The sequence below is a fragment of the Podarcis muralis genome, chromosome 7 (assembly GCF_964188315.1).
Source record: "Podarcis muralis chromosome 7, rPodMur119.hap1.1, whole genome shotgun sequence".
Taxonomy (NCBI): domain Eukaryota; kingdom Metazoa; phylum Chordata; class Lepidosauria; order Squamata; family Lacertidae; genus Podarcis; species Podarcis muralis.
Genome location: NC_135661.1, coordinates 46942023 through 46959837, shown reverse-complemented (window position 1 = coordinate 46959837; position 17815 = coordinate 46942023). Strand labels below are relative to the sequence as shown.

Here is a 17815-nt window from a genome sequence, read left to right as displayed (position 1 = left end):
TTAGGCTTGTTTTTGTTTTACATCCCTAAATATTTTGGACCTTCAAACCACAGGGTTTCCCAAAGTCATAGAATTGTAGAGTTGGAAGGGACCCTGACGATCATCTGCTTCAACCCCCTGCAATGCAGGAATATGCAGCTGTTCCATATACCTCCTTCTTGTACTATTTTGCCACATAAAGCAATATCACCCCTAACTAAGCATTGGAAACACAATGAGTTATATTAGGCATAGGCAAGCTGTAATGCTGAATGTCTGAGCAGACTGCATAAAAATGTAGTGTTAGAGACAATATAACTCAGGCATAGGCCAACTCGGCCCTTCAGATGTTTTGGGACTACAACTCCCATCATCACTAGCTAACAGGACCAGTGGTCAGGGATGATGGGAGTTGTAATCCCAAAACATCTGGAGGGCCGAGTTGGCCTATGCCTGAGTTATATTGTCTCTAACACTACATTTTTATGCAGTCTGCTCAGACATTCAGCATTACACATTAAAAAAATAATACGTAGCACTGTGATGAAAAATCGAGACATACATCTCTATAGGAAATGACCCAAGTACAAGGGCAGCCAAAAGTTAAATGATATCCTCCAATCTACCACTTAGTAGATTCCAATTTCCTTCTACCAAATTGTCTCTATGGACTGATTCATTAAATGAGACCTGCACTTACTTAAAATATGAATCAGAAAGTAATTACTGTGATTTATAAAACAATCTTCATTTATACAAGCAGGTCATCCCATTGCTGACCATGGAAACCACATACACAAACATCTGAACTGTAGCCTACAGCCAGAATTCTAAGATTGAGTATGCACCCTAGAGATTTGTATGCTCAGTCAAGGATTCTTCCATAGTATTTCCAGCAACAGCACCTACTAGGCTAAATTGCCCTCAAGACCCACCTAGAGTGTTGGATTTGGGGAAAGAAGAGTCCAACAAAGTTGAAACAATCAAATAAGGCCAAGCTGAGCCTCACTATAGTCACCAGTTGATGGAACATTTCTATCTGCTATTTTTCATTTTTGCCTCAGCAATCATAACCATTTTTGTATATTTCACCTTTGACTGCTCTTTGATGATTTAGATACAGAAACAGGAAATTTACATTCTTGAGTGAGCACAGCAGGAACGAAATCATTTCAGGGGAGAACAAAATATGAAGTGAAACAGAGAATGTAAATGCCATATGGACACCCAGGTTTACATGACAATCAACAGAAGTGGTGCTTGTTTGTTCTTCTTTGCAGGAAGACAATTGAAATTCTTAATAGAGTGGACACCTAAAATCAACCAGCAGGGAGTCTTCTCTCAGAAATTATTATAGGCATGGCAGCTTCCTCTGTATTTCAAATTCAAAGCACCTACAAAAATCAATGGGACACTTCTCAAAACTGGATGCTGCTTGACTCAGACTCCCCCCCCCCCCCCCCCGTTCTTGACAAGTCTAAACAACTTCCATCCTTCACACTTTCTCTCGCTTCCTTTAAGAAATTGGATCAGGCCAAAGGCCCATCCGGTTTGTACAACAGGAGAGTCTTAATCCCAGGGTCATAGGTTTGAGCCTCACGTTTGGCAAAATATATACTGCCCTCCATCCATAGATCTTGGGGCAGTTCACACTGGGGATACCCGGGTGCCTTTGAGCTGAAAAGGAAGACCTGGATGCAGCAGTACTCTTCCCCGCTTGTGATTCCTAGCAACCGGTCTTCAAAGACATACTGCTTCCAACACTGGAGATAGAACATAAATAACCATTGGGACTAGACAACTGCCTTATCGTCCATGAATTCGTCTCATCTTATTTTAAAGCCACCCAAGGTGTTTGACATCATCATGACGTCTTGTGAGAGCAAATTCCATAGTTTAATGATGTGTTGGGTGAATAAGTATTCTGAATTTCACAACATTCAATTTCATCGGGTGGCCCCTGGTTCTAGTGAGAAAGGGATAAAAAAGCAGCTATCTATTTAGATTCTCTACATCATGCATGATCTTGCACATCTCTAGCATGTTTCCCCTTACTTGCTCCCTCCCCTAAACTATAATGCTCCAATGTCATAACCATTGCCTCTTTGACCATTTACCAGTTCTGTAATATCCTTTTTGAGATGCTGCACCCTGGGCTATACACAGTATTCCACATGTTGCTGCACTATAGATTTTTAGAACTGGATTATGATATTGGCAGCTTTATTTCAATCCCTTTCCTAATAATCCCTAACATGGATTTTGCCTTTTTCGCAGCTGCCACACACTGGGTCAACATCTTCATTGGGTTTCTCACCAAACTCCCAAAGTCTTAGTCTTGCTCTGTCAGCTCAAATCCAATTAGCATATATTTGAAATTAGGATTTTTGAAAAAGTAACTGTTCTTAAGGAACTCAAAAACTGTAGCTGTTCCTGATAAAAAGTTATTGCCTTGTGGTGGCTCTTGGATGTTGTCTCCATAATTTCACCACAATTTCGTGATGGATGTACATGTACCTATAGAAACCTGATAATCTCCTGCTGTTCCTCACGTATTGACATTTCAAGGTTGTGATCATGCTTCATGAGCTCCCCTGCTGACTAAAATAGATTCTCAACAAGGCCACCGAGGCAAAAGAAAAAAGAAAAATGAATTTATAGCTACAGCTTTGAGTGATGGGGGCACAAAACTTACAATTATCCTTCTATTTTTCCATTGTAACTTCAGGAAATGGACCTTTGTTTACCAAATTAGTAAGCACTCCTCTTACGCCACACTTCCAAAATTAGGATTTCTAGAAGCTCATTCCCCAGCCTCTTTTCCTCAGTTAAGACAGGTGGAAGAAAAGTATGGGGTGGAGGTAGTTAAAACAAAAATGAAACAAAAAACTAAAACCCACAGGCCTAAGCACACATATGTGGAGACTGACACACTATCGCTCCTGCAAGCATACACATATACGCACATTAGCAAAAGGGAAACATTCTCCAGCTTTCACAGCTTTGAGTTTGTCATTAAATGTGTTCAACGACCCCAAGATATCGTAGTTTAAAAAAGGGATAGGGATTCTTTTTCACGGAAAGTGCCACATTCCTTCCTTAATAGCCTTCTGGGGGCCAAATGCCAGTGGCAGGTGTGGCTAGAGGCAAAAGTTGGCAGAGCAGCACTGTGAATTTGTACAGCAGCCCTTTGCACGTTAGGCCAATTTCTACACACACACACACAAAGCTCATCTCTCTACCCACCATCCATGCAAGGAAGAAGCACCGGCAGAGTTCGCAGACGCGTTCCAGCCAGGCAAAATTACTCAAGCAGGGTACAAAGGAAGCCTGGTGAGGGATGTAACCTAGGTAGAGTCCCAGGCACCACACAGAGAGACTTGAAGTGCTGTACTTTCCCCTTAGATGACACATAGATGTCATTGCCAAATTAAATTGATCACTGTCTGTTTAAGCATCAAATCAATGTTACTAACTCTCGAGACTAATTGCTGCAGTCTACCTTAACTGGCAAATGAATGTCACATACGCTGTCCTGTATTGAGGGTTTTTCTTTTTCTTTTTTTAAAGCGATGTCACAGCACACAGGGCATTTAGCTGCCAGAAATAAGATTATCAACACTCAAGGACATTTTGAGCAGAAATGAAGCAGCTGTCAAGCAGAACATTGCTACCCTGCCTGTAAAACAATATGAATGAGTCAGCTAAGCACTAAGCTGTAATGTCATAGGCCTAAGCACTGTATTATGAGCATTGTAATTCAGTTGGGAACTTAACATCAGATGCAGCTAAGAAGGCTGTTACTGGCATGATATCTATTACAGCCAATGCAGAAAAATGTTCGGGGCAAGTTAAAATGTGAAAATTCTTATGTTTCAACAGCATGCATATTCAGTGACAGAAAAACAGGAAACATGAATCTACAGAGTCTCAGGTGGTAAAATAAAAATAAATAACCAACACAACTGAAGAGAGAATAGCTGCAAAACAGTGAGAACAGTAGAGATGTGAAATTCCTTATTAGCCTATTTGCTTCACACTCCAGCGCTGCTCTCCAGATTTTAGGCTGGAACAGTGAGGGGAAAAAACCACACTGACTGATCACATGTAGCGATTCACAAATCTATCAACTGTAGTTTTGCTTAGTTTTCAAATCTTACGTTCAGTTCCCCACATTTTCTCATCAGTTTAAGAATACTAGTCCTCATGAAAATTCATCAGCATTTTAGTGCAAATTTCTCCTAATATACACATTTTTGTATGCAATTTCCCCTAATTTACATTTTTTTGTGAAGCAATTTCCGTGATATAATGCATTTTAAATGACATTTTCACTAATATATATATTTCCTTGCACAATATACCAGAGTGTATCTATTTCTGTACCCATTACTTGGCTGGAAGACTGCATTGCAAAATTTGAAGAAGTCCATATTTCAAAGGATGCCTGTGTTTGGGTTCACGTATTAACTTTTCCTTTTTCCCCTTTTTTTGGCGTTACCTTCACATATTATTTTGGGAAATGCAAAATAGATTGGTTTGCCTTTAAATGTGAACTGAATCAAATTCCTCCTCTATCCACAGGCACATGTGAACAGCAGAGCTATTACAGTTTTGAAATGAGTTGCACTCCATGAAGTAGTTAATGATGAGCCGATGAAATAATGAGATGAAAATAAGCTCCGAAGATAAGCCTTACAGTCAGGAAACTGGGAAATATTTGGGTCACACACAAGAACCATCACTATGGATTAAAACCACAACTGGTTATCAACAAACTCAAAATGTAGTAACTGCATATCAAGTACAAAACATATACAAAGACTAACAAGCTATCTCAAGTCTATGGTCCATTCTAGCTCAGAGGCGGAGAACCTTTTTCACTTCAAGGTTTGCACTTCCTTCTCTGGGCAACCCTTTGGAGGCCACATGCCAGTGATGGGACCAGAGGCAAAAGTGGGCAGATCAATGAATACAAACTGTACCTTCACACAGGAGGCTAGTTTCTATATATACTCACACACCACTCTCTATCCTCCATCCAGGCAAGCAAGAGAAATTAATCGGTGTTTAAGGATGTAGTCCATCCTGGCAAAAACAGTCAAGAGCGGTAGAAAGCGGTGCCAGTGAGGAACGTGGCTGGGGAAGGACCCGAGGGTGGCCCTAGCACCTAAATGTGAGGTGCCTCACCCCTGGTCTAGCTCAACACTATTTCTAACAACAATAGCAACCAAAAACTTCAAAGAGATTAAAATAATAATAATTATAAAAGAAAAGAAACCTCAAGGAGATTCATGGTTCAGCACTGATGGAGGTACTCCCCCACTTTTTTTTAGGAAGTGCTGGCATAGCTTGCACTTTTTTGTGCTTTGAGTGAGGTGACTGTAGTTCTGACTATTCTTCTGCAACCACTTTCCTACAACCACTCTTCTTGTACAACCACTCACAATTTCGTAGCGCCCTGACAGCTCCCTAACCACTTCCTTGCAGCACCATAGGCACCATACTTTAATGCAGAAATACTGTAGGTCACAGTGAAGGCAGGACCAGCAGTGCACAATTTTAAAGGCATATTGGCCCTAACTGGGAAAGCTTCATTGGTATTGGCCTGCATGCTTCCCAATTAGTAGTAAGCTATTGCAGTCACATTCCAACAGAGCAGGGAAGGCTGCTGAATACACACTGAGTGGGATGCTGCTGGGATGAAATTGGTGTGCGCCATTTTGATTCACAGCTGTGCCTATCTTTAGATGAGGGTGCCAGTCATGCCATGTTTGGGCACTCTTTCTCTAATGTGATTCCAACAACAGTAAACCAAAGTTATTTGTCTGGTCACAGACAGTAAAAAACATCAATACCGTACATTTTCTAGTATACACTAAACTGAAATATGCTGGGCTCATATAAAATAAGGACAGAAACCAACCAAGTTACAATTTATTCAGCAAAATCCTTTGCAGGAAGGGGGAAAAAAGAAAAGAAATTTAGCAACTATTTCCATTACTATTTTCTTTGTGTCAGTAGGCCAAAGTTATCCAAATGCATACAAATGAACATGTATTAATCTTCTTTGATTACCATCATGTGAGAGAAGCACACAGGTGCTCTTAATAGGGAAGTCATCAGAATCATGAAGGGTTTCCATATAAGAAATAAATGGAAACTACATCTCTCTCTCTGGAAAAAATAGTATTCCATCCGTGCTTGAAGAGCAAGCTGTTGTGATCAGGCATCTTACCTTCAACCACTGGAAACCCATTGCCAATTGAAGTAGCATATTCCACCCATTTCAGCAAGTCAGCAGTCCCAGTGAAGAGTCAAGTTCTGTGATGCCAACGTATCCAGTATCCCAATTCTATCTGGAAAAGAAAAGAGGGGTGGAGTTCAGTTGAAATTCAGAATGGCAATACAGGCTAAATAAAAGAATAAATAAAGTCTTTAAAGCATTCCCCCTTTCCTGGGACCCTGGGGAATTCTGAAGGAGAGAAGAGCCTCTCGACATCAATATTTAAAAGTAACCAGTACAGACATATTATTGGGGGGTGGAGTGGGAATGTTCCCATAAATGAAGTGCTGGAGGCCGTGTCAATATCCCACAGGTTGTTCTCTTTCCTTTCGAGACAAAACAGAGTATCATGAAAGAAAATGGGCTCTGGAATCATTACCATGTGTAAGAGACACTGTTGCAAAAGTAACAGCTAGAGTCTTGTCGCAGCAGCCAATTAGAAAATTCTGCTGGCTAAGGCCTTTCGAAGCACTGTGAGGTAAATTAGAAAGGGAAGAGAAAGAGAAACAGGCTTGATCTTCAGTGTGTGGACTGGATACCTATACAGATGCTTGAGAGTGAATGTAGTGTTGTAGTTAGAATTCAGAACTTAGTTCCATGGAGATGTGGGCTCAAACCCCAATTTAGGATGAGATTAAAGTCCTAGCCAGGTGTTCTTTGCTAATCGGCATTATGGAGAGGGAATGCAGAAGTGCAACTTCAGGACCTATTTTCTTTCTTTCTGAGTGATGATGTCATGGTCCAAACTGCCCGGCTAATTGACCCATCCTCCTTGCTCCAGCAAGTGAATAAGATGAGAATGAAATTTCCAGTTTGGTTCATGGCAGTTTAGCATAGTAGAAGTCAGAGAAGAAGAAAACCAAGCAGAGGTTGGATACCTTCTTCCAGTGGTTTTCTTTCTTCCTTTCTTCCTGGGGGTACTCAATGGAATAAGACATGGCAGAAGTAGCCACTGTGGAATCCTTCAAATATTGTTGGACTCAGCTCCCATTACCCTGAGTCAGAATGGGCAATGGATTATGAGAACTGTGGTTGGATATTATCTGTAGAGCTATCCCTGGGACAGGGAGTTCCATAGCCTGGGAACTACAGCTGAGGAGGTCGTGTCCCATATACCCACCAGTCACACTTCTGATGGTGGTAGAATGCAGAGGATTAAAGTATGGAGGAAAGTTTATTCAGCCCTGAATAACAGCAGCAGCAGCAGCAACTATTATTATTATTATTATTAGGATCCTATTATAGAATTGTAAAGACAGAAGGGACATGATCTAGTCCAATCCTATGCAATGCAGGAATCCTGACCACAGCCATTCCTGGGTGGGCTCGAACCACCAACCTTCTGGTTAACAGCCAGACACACTGATCCATTGTCCCACAGGCTATATGCAAGATTTCAGATGACTTACTTCCCCACTGGCTCACAAGAAGATAGATAGATAGATAGATTCTCAGCGAGGGATAGATAGATAGATAGATAGATAGATAGATAGATAGATAGATAGATATGCATATATTTGCATTGGCATCAGAGTTTTTGAATTCTGACATCCCTACTATAATGTGTCATGGGTTTATATCCTGCCTTGGACCTTTGTAACTTGTACATTACAGGAAACAATCAATTATGATCCCCCACAAAGGTGGTAAACATGGGAAACTTAAACTGAAAGCTGTATTTTTCTCTCCCAGGGTATTCAAATGGATGCATTATGCATTTTGTCAGTTTCAGGCAGAAATGCCGACTAGCTGATACTTCTTAAGTTATATTTCTTAGGAATAACTCATTAAGAAGAATTATACTTATCTTTTATAACATATTATGGATTAGCATATTTGTCATAAGACAGAACCACGGGCATTGATTATGATTTCCAAGCAACAGATGGAAAATCCATAACAGCCATTTTTGGATTTATTTTTTGACAGGCCAGCTTATTTATTCCAATTTCAGGTTGCAGTGTTCAAAGTTAAAATGCAACAATCAAGGGGAGGGGTGGTGGAAAATATCATCAATAACTCATCACCAATAAACATGTAATTTGAATGGAATTGATATAATGGTACTTTTAGCCCAACTCATAACAAGATTATTATTTTTTCCTCTTTTTAAGTAAGGCATTTATTGAGGAGTTGGTTTATACTGAGTGGCAACCGTAGGGATTTGGAAACTGTTGGTACTTTGGATGCAAAGAAACGAGGTGTCCAAAAAACCAGCCCATTGTCCCTGTAGTAATTACTTCACAGTGCCTGATGCTAAATGGACAGTCCTGGGTCCCAAGAACCAGCTGAATCCTGTATTGTCCTTGCATGATAAAAAGATTAGAGGCTGAAAAGCAGAGGAACTGAATCTCACAGCTTCTTAGACTGCACAGTGAAAAGACCATTGTAACATCCTCATAAATCCTCAGCTCCCTGGGCTCTTGACAACTAAAGCAATGGACAATAGAATTCTTGTGTTCAACAAAACAATCATTGTCTGCCAAAGGGCTTATCTGCTTAATTTACAAATGTCTTTCATTGTCCCCAAATAATTCCCTATTAGAAAAAAACACCCTATGACGAGGAGAACTAAATAAATATTTGCAGATTTGTAGTATGTTTGCCACCATGACTGCATCAATAGTAACAATAAGAACAAGAACTATAACAAAATATGAGACCATTGCAGTTTCCTTTTCTCAGGCTCACATTTATCATTACTGTATATGCCAGGTGTACATGCATTAACGTGGCACATCACTCTCAGTTTTAGGGTGCTTTCAGATGGGTATTGGTTGTGAGACTGACGGTCCTGATGTTTCCTTTTTTCTTTTTTGCTGCATCTTCAAATGCCATTGGCAACAAAATGCTACTGACATTTTTTCCTCGTTTAATTGAGATGTACCCTTTCCAGGGAAAATCCAGTGAGTAAAAAAAAAGGGGGGGGGGACTGGTAAATAGGTAAGTTTAAAACACTTTTAAAGTTTGAAATAAGAGCATTGTTTGTTTGTTTTTTAAAAAAAGGAAAGCGAGAGAATTCTTAAATATTTAATAAAAGCCTATCAGAAGTTCAGACTAATGTTGATGAATGATATTTAATTCAAATATCCAGTTTCAATGTACAATAAGCAAGCAATAGGCAATAAAATAATTCCCCAGACACTCATACCTATCACTTTTTAAAAACAAATTTTCACATTGTGTGATACCTTAAGCAAGAGAAGCCTTGCAAATTCTTATATGCCTTGACACACAACTGAATCCACAATTTTACCAATTTCCCCCTTCCTTTTTAAAATCTGCCCCCTGCAATTTATTAAATATTCAGGGCCATGTTCTTGCTTTAGTTTTGCAAATCTCAACAAAACCATTGGGCTGCTTCCAAGCTTGGTGGCAGCAAACTAATTACTTTCAGATGGGCTTGGCTGGGTTGAACAGACCCAGGGCTCAATGAATATTCCCCCAGACTGTCGATTACAATGGTCAAGGCTGACCTATGTCAATTCTGGGTCAGACAAAATGCATTGTAATTGAGGCCCTGATGCATTTTGACCTGACCATAACAGATCAGCCAAGGAACTCCCTGGGCAAATACAACAGGAGCCATTTTTCTAAATCGGGGCTAAGAAACCTGTGGCAAACAGAAAGGGAAAGCTTTGGCCCAGTAGTGGCTAGTTTAATCCCAAAGGGATTAAAGTGGTATGATACTGCTTTAAATGCATGGTGCAGAAGAGGCCTAGGAGAGAAAGGGGAAAATGTATTTGACACTTCTAGTTACTAGACTTGTCTGAATCCACATAAGCTTCATTCAGCAGAATAAAAATCTATGGCACCTCACAGTTCTCAGATTCTTCAAACATTATTTCAGCCATTGTCAAATATATGTCCCAGCCCATCTTTCAATGTGCATACTTATCTATAGTAAAAAACAAACATACAAATCTGTATCCACATTGCATTTTAGAGTTCTCCTTTAACTTTCTGCACATTTTAATGCTTCAATCCTTTCAGAGAGAAAAGAATGTCGGCTTTTGACATACAGCAATATCAGTCAGGGGATGGTGCTTTTTGTGTAAACAATTTGCTCTTTGCCATGGCAGAACTGTTTCTATAAAGAAGGAATATATAAACATTGACTCAACCATTTTCAAGTCTGTCTCCAGTACCTCTTTAAGATGGTACTTTAGGAGCTGCACCCTGGTTCACACTGCTCACCAACCCCCCACCATTCCCCTCAAACAAAACAGCCAGTTTTGACACGGAAAAAATAGCAAAGATGTGTACAATACAGAAGCTGACACCTGAAACCTAACACAGCAGAGCCTTTCCCAACTACTTTATCGCTGTACTCAAACCTTCCTTTAAGCTGCCACTTCCCCCCTCCACTGTCTACTAAAACCACTGCCATTGTTTAAAATCACCACTTTCCGTATTTCAGTTTTTCTCCAATCCTGCTTCATTCAAACATCTGCTGTTGTTTAAAACCAACATTTTCCACTCAGTGTTTCCCTATCCACGGTCATTGGCCATGCTAGTGGGGCAAGTGGAGTTGGAGTCCAACAGCATTTGGAGGGCCACAAGTTTTAGATTAGTCCTGAAGACCTTCCTCCAGCCACCTTTTGAAATGGAATGTGGTTTTAAAAATGGCTGTTGGCTGTGAGTTTATTGCTGTGTACTGCCTTAACTGTTTCCATTTATGATGTGGTGTTCTGCATTATTTAGTGGTCTTGGCTGATGTCTTTTCAACTCGTTTTCCTAGATCTATTTTATTTGTTTTTCATTTGATGTATTTAATTTTTCACTTTGTAAGCCTGTGTGTGTGTGTGTGTGTGTGTGTGTGTGTGTGTGTGTGTGTAGAAAAGCAACAGAGAAATAATGAATTGACTAATCCCCTCACCCCTGTGCATGCACACGTCATTTACAAACAGTCAGGAATCTCTTGGGACATGGAGTTGTATCCAGTTAAGTTGTACTTGGAATAGTAATGGATCAAAGTTAGTCAAGTTATTAATTTCAGTGGGTCAACTCTGTATAGAAGCCTGCATTGGATACAACTCATTGACCCTGGCTTATTTCACAGTCAACTGAGTCACAGGTGTAGGTCAGGGCAGCCACTTAAGCATCATCAAAAGAGGATAAAAACAATTTGCATTAAAATTGCAAATGCTGACACACACACACACACACACACACACACAATTTTTAAATAGAAATATATCTCGTCATACTTGGGGAAACCCTGACAAGGTGACCTGTGTGCAGCGATGCTGTTAGGGCTGAACTTTGGGATATGAGCCCCTTGTCCCTCTCAACAGAATGAACAAGAGCCCACCAAATGCACCAGAGCTATCTTAATACATTCTGAAGTTTGTGAAGCATATGGAGGAGTGAATCTATCTTTGGTCTTTCTCTGTTTCTCGTTTTTCTAATCTTATATTCAGTTCTTGACATTTCTATCCCTGTTTGCAGGTTTAATTGTTTTTTTAAAGTCCTCATGAAAGAATGTTGGGCATAAATACAGACATTTCAGGGTGGTGAGGTTTTGTGGGGGGAGGAGTAAAAGTAGCAAAAAAACACACCCCTATTTTTGAAAATCCACAATATTGTTGCAATTTAAGCTGACACAGAGAAATGTTTTTTTTAAGAGCATTCTTCACTGAGCAATCCACCCAGACCAGCCTAGAGCCCTTTCCTGGTGAGTCACTGCCAGCTCAGTCCCTGAAACAAATCATATTAGCCTTACGTTGAACCTACTGCCTGATATTTTTAAACTGGACATGCCAAGATTAAACTTGGGATGCTCTGAATGCAAAGGATGTGCTGTATCTTCCTTGTCTGGAATTGCCAGGATTGGACCTGGGACCCTCTTTGCATAAAGCATGCCCTCTGCCATTTAGCTACAGACCATTTCCCTTAACGTGCAGTGATCAAATGCTGAGGAATCAAAGGGTGTTGACATGAGTGAACCAGGCTCACCCAAATAGGCAGGCTTTCCTCATGACAACCATGTGAATCAGCCCCCAGATATACAAGTGCCTTGATGACCCTTAAAGGGAAGGGCTCCTTGGTGGAGTGTCCCAATATTGGCTGAATGTTTCTTGCCTTTCTTTCCCTCCAAAATTCCTCTTTAACAGACTGTTTCCTCTCTCCCTCTCTGGTTCTCTCTCCTCCTTCCAGGGTTGTGTCACACTTCCACAGTCATTAAGTGGTTGTTAAAATGAGCTGCAGAGGATGTACATATCTGCCTTTCTGTTATATTTAATTATGTGGCCAATGCAAGGCATCCAATTGCCTTCCTTATGCAAAAGTATTAGGTAGGACTCGTTAGTTTGATTAACAGCACAATGTTTAATGTGAGGCCTTTGTTAAATGGAGATTGCTTTGCAGTCCTTCTAGATATTTATTCCTATGCTCTCTTCTTGAATGCTGATGCCTTCTGACAGGAGAAGATATTCATGGGAGCAAATTCCTGGCAGGCTGAAGAGGCAAAGGGATGTGGTATGCAAGCAACTGGTCCCAGCAATCAGTTATGGTAGATACCTCATCAAGAGCTAATCTAAAGATTCAGGGTATTTTTGATAGGATTTGAAGCATGCAGTAGAATTTTGAATTGAGGCTGCCTTTAAAGTGTGCCTCTCGGGGATGCTAGAGAAAAGAAGATTTATACTAGTTAATCCTGATAGAAATAAAAAAAAAAAGAGGAACAATAAGCATTTCCAAATTGGTTTGGGATAACAATATGCCCAAGCCAAAATTGATTCTAAGATGATCATTTCTGTTGATACATTTGTAATGAATCCATATTAGAGCAGTGTGTCTTAGAAAACAAACAAAAGCTGCAAATAATAGAGAAACTAAAAAGATTATGCATGTTTACCAGGCTGAACTGAGTAAACAAAAAGTTTCAAAGGGATCTTTGCTGTAGCAGAGAAATGAGAAGCCGATTTCCCCAGACCTCATCTGTACAAAGCTCCAAAGACTTGTTCACAATGAAGCAATACTTTGTGCCCTGCAGATATTGCTGAACGCCAACTCCCATAAGGCCCAACCAGCAGTGCCAATTGTCAGGGATGCTGATGCTGAGAGTTGTAGTCCATTAACATCAGGAAGACCACAGGATCCCCCAGTCCTGCCATAAGTTCTTCTAAAGATGGTTAAAACATGGTTTTGTTTGTCAAGGGCATGCTGGTGGCAGATAACTCACAGACTGAAAATAAAAGTCTCTTATGGCTCTAGGATTTGGGATTGGGGATTGAGCAAGCTGCCTCCTCCCTTAATACTCCCCACTGCCATTGCTGCTAACTGCTCAAGCAGTGGCAGAGGCAGAGCTTCATGCTCCGGCACTGGGGTAGGAGAACAGGTGGGGGTTTGGCTGATGCGCCACCCGCAGGGGTGTGGCATGCATCCCGGGGCATGGCGCACCTCCTGCAGGGGCATGGCGTGCATCCTGGGGGTGTGGTGTGCTGCCCGCAGGGGCATGGTGCACCGCCTGGGGGCATGGCACCCAGCGCAGGGGGGCAGCCACTATGGCACCCCACCGGGATCATGGTGCTGGGGGTGGTGCACTCCCCCCGCCCTCCTCTTCCTCTGCCAGTGTGCTCAACAACACAAATAAAAGGCTGTTGAAGGTGCGACAGCAGCTACTGCTCCTTTGCTGCCATCACAGCTCACTCGGACCAGAAAAATGAGTAAACCAGTAGGTGGCAAATGTGGAAGGGAGTAGCAGCAAGACCAAGGGAAGTCACTGGAACGGCTGCCAAGGTATGGGCCTCAGCAGGTGTCCAAACATGCTGGCTTTTTCCAAAGTAAGTCCACAATGCTTGGGGTTCCCAGGCTGTTCAACAATATTTGCTGGATATGCCAGCCTGATGGGCAGCTATGTTGATCAAGGAAGCTAATGTGCTTGGTTTTGGATTCATTATTATTGTTTGGGGTGGGAGTTGTTTGAAGGTGAAATATGCAAGCAGAATCTGACAGATAAGAATGACTTAAAGTTTAAACATGTAGCAGCAACAGTAACATCTGTTGCCAAGCCTATCAAGACCTTCCAAAAGGATTGCTAAATTGTCCCAACAGTCAATCAGACAGAAGCTGGCCAGTGAGCCAGAGGTGTGTCTGAAAAGCACTTAAACAACAAGGCTAGAGAGATCTAGCCAATTGTAACCGCTGCAATTTCCATAAAACAATGTCTGTTGCCCACCACGACTGTGAAGCCAACTATGCTTGCAATACGGAACAGCAGCAGCGATCATTACTTGGTAGATTATAAATAAAAACTTGTTTACTGAAATTTAGCTGGTTTTCTCCCACAATGTGTTGGGTGCTGTTGTTCTGTCAGAATGATTCAGCACTCAAAATAGCAAAACCCAAAATTCCCTCTTCCTGCTATTAATGCTAGTTCACAGAGTAAAATGATGCATAAATACCAGTTACTGCATTGCCTACATTTTTACAAGGCATAGCTAAATGGAAGGGAAGCTGTAGGGTTGGGTTCCCACCCTGTGGCTTCAAGACATGTTCCCCTATTGCCTCACTCAGACCTCATCTGTACTAGCAGCTGAAGGAGGTGGCAGTGGTGAAGCTCAATGGTGTATCATCTGCTTTGCATGCAGAAAGTCCCATGCATTGACTCCTCCAGCTAAGGTTAAAAAAGACCCCTGCTTTGAAAACCTAGAAAGCCACTGCAAGTCACCAGATTGTAGTGGCAGTAATGGGAATTATTTTTAAGTGCTCTCCCATGTGCTAAACCTCCTGCAAATTTACTGGCTAGCCCATCAGGGGGTCAGGGCCGATCCCTGTTCACTCCCTGCTGAACTAGTTTTTAAGCTACTAAGTGTCTTATTTTAATGTAGAGGAGTTTTAAATGAAACAGTCTATTATACTACATCAGAATTCGCCTGCCTCATTACTCTCTCATTCTTTTGTATCTATAGAGCAGTTCTTCAGTAACACTCTCCCTCTGGAATCAGTGTCTCTACTTGCAGAATTCTGGGTCCGAGCCTAGACATACTGCAGAATGAGAAAAGAATGAAACTGAGGGGTGGACTATACCACTTCAGATGATAAGAGGGGAGGGGAATTTCACTTTTGAATAGTTCCCGATATCTTTGGAAGTAGAAAACATACATACATAGGATCAAACCTCTCCCTGCTATGCTAGTTTTCTATCTTACAGGAATCTCTAACATAGGGGAGTATTTCAAATGGGTATCTTCTTATCCCAGTATATTTCTCTGCACAACTGGTTACCACTACATTTCCAGCACAATTTAAGGCCTTGGCTACATTTCCAGCACAATTTAAGGCCTATAAAGTCATAAATGGTTTAGGACCAAGATGGCTGAAGAGATGACCTGTCCACATACAAACTGGCTGCCCATTTGTAACGGGATGCCCTGCTCCCAGCTGATGGCAATAAGATGTCCATTACAATCAGTACTCCAGTTAGCCTTCTCTGGAGTGATGCCCTGCTTGTTAAGCTGCCTCCCCTAGGAAATGTGATGGGTTCCCTCATTACTGACATTGAGAAGGACTGTTAAGACCTATCAGTTCACTTGCAACCTCAGTTTACTGTAGTCCTTCAGTGCCACCTTGTTTCAGCTCTACTCTATTTTGTGAAGTTTGTCTATTTTTACTGGTCACTGTATATCACAGGGGGTGGTTTTTAAGTTGATGTTGTGAAGTACCCTGCTGGTGCCAGGCCTGTACTATGTGCAAGACTGTTATGCCCTACTTATTTCATTGAATGAAACTGAAGCAGTAGCAGTATGCATGAGGAGGGTGGAGTGGCCACAGCATCCTCCCAGTGCTTCTGGCACTGCCACTAGCTGGAAGAGGGGTAGGGTGGGGTGGAGTGGGATGAGGTGAAGTGAGGTGAGGTGGCCCAAAGGCAGGGGGCCTCCAGCTTGGTGGAGTTGACTGTCTCACAGATGTGAACACACATGTGGGGCTACCATCATCATCCTAGCCCCTTTGCCTGGCAAATGATGTGCCACCACAGGGAATTCCAGCCCCTTTGTGTGTCACTGCTGCATCTAAGCACACCCTTATCTTCCCTATTGACATCAATGGATCATAACATTTATTTGGTTGGCTCATGGAGCTGTATAGCTGTTGCCAATAATTCGGAAGCAGCAGCTGAGAACTAATAATATGGCCCAGCAGAGTGCTTTGCCTAAATCTAACGTTGATAGATATGGAAAACAAGCCATATTATTAACTGATAATGATGCTGCAGGAGCAGCAAAAATAACATGCACAGAATAAAATAACTTGCTGAAGCTTCAGTAGGGAAACAGCAGTAAAGAACTGAAGTCAGCAGATGATAAGGCTCCACTCTAAAGTGGATAAAGCAGTCCGGTTGCTAGCAAATTAAAAATAACCCTTAAATTCTCAAAGAATTCCATGAGGGATGTTAGTCACACACTTCTCATTGATTTTAATTTAAGTTCCAGAGAAGTTCAGTAAAGCTGGTGTCTCCAGTGATCCTTTGTAGAACAAACAATTGGCAGTTTAATAAGTCATGATTTCTAAATCACATGCCTACGCAGGCTGTCTCTAATGAAGACTTAGGAGCAAAGCAAGGTAGAACTGGAAGGAGAGGCAGGGAGAAAAGGATTGAAAAGATGCCAACATATTGACCATGATCAAAGTTAATAGTTATGACTCAACATTCATTTCATTATCACAGCTACATTTTATTGAACCTTTTAGTTATTATTTTCATCATTATTTAGGAAGCAAAATGATAATAATAGTAATAATGAAATTTCTGGTGCCACTGAAGTCTGAGGTGAGGGAGTGGACTTTCAGAGAGAGGGCTTTCTTAGTGGTAGGAACCCAGGTGTGGAACACTCTGCTCATGGCGGGTTCCCTGAAATTCACTTCCTTGTGCTTTCGAAGCTAGGCAATGACTTTTCACTCCCTCCCCCAGCTTTTAAGATACAATTTTGGATGGCTCCCCATAATAGATGGCTACTCCAGGAGGAAGTAATGTTTCTCAATATCAGCTGCTAGAAACCATAGGAGGGGGGAGTGTTATTGTGCTTGAATCCTGCTTGCAGGTTTCCCAGGTGCATCTGGTTGGCCACTGCAAGAACAGGATACTGGACTAGGTGGCCCAATGCCCTGACCCAGCAGGCTTTTCTTCCATTTGGATGACTGGTTTAGCAAACATTCATCCCGATTTGTTTGCACAAAGCTTGTGAGAAGGTTATAGTAGGTGGCACCAGAGCCAGTGACAAGCAGAGCCAACTTATTTTGGCTTTGCCCCCATCCTCCTGCTGAGTTCTACAAAGGCAATGCTGAGGAGGAGGGGGGAGCTGACTATCAGTACAACCTCTGGACTACTTGTAAGTAAAAATGCAGGCAGGTGGGGGCTGGCTGAGAGCAGGGAGATGTTGGTCAGGCAATGCCACATTCACCCAGCCTCCACTAGGCACTGGGTGCGGTGAAATGAGTGTATTTTGGATCTGGATGATCTACCGTATGTCTGTGGAATGCCCAATTTGCACCACCACAACTGGTGGAACACCACCAATAAGATATTTGTGCTGGTGGAGCTTTCCA

The 17815-nt window shown here is 41.7% G+C and overlaps 1 protein-coding gene across 2 annotated transcripts in view; it reads right to left on the bottom strand.

Moving 5' to 3' along the window:
- The window catches only part of CDH11 (cadherin 11), a 103629-nt gene that overhangs the window by 54392 nt on the left and 31422 nt on the right, over positions 1–17815 (bottom strand). Inside the window, exon 2 of one of the 2 annotated variants that reach the window (XM_028739652.2) lies at positions 6218–6338. The gene's annotated coding sequence lies outside the window, so the exon portion shown is untranslated. The remainder of the gene's footprint in view (positions 1–6217; positions 6339–17815) is intronic. The other variant, XM_028739653.2, reaches the window with a different exon arrangement.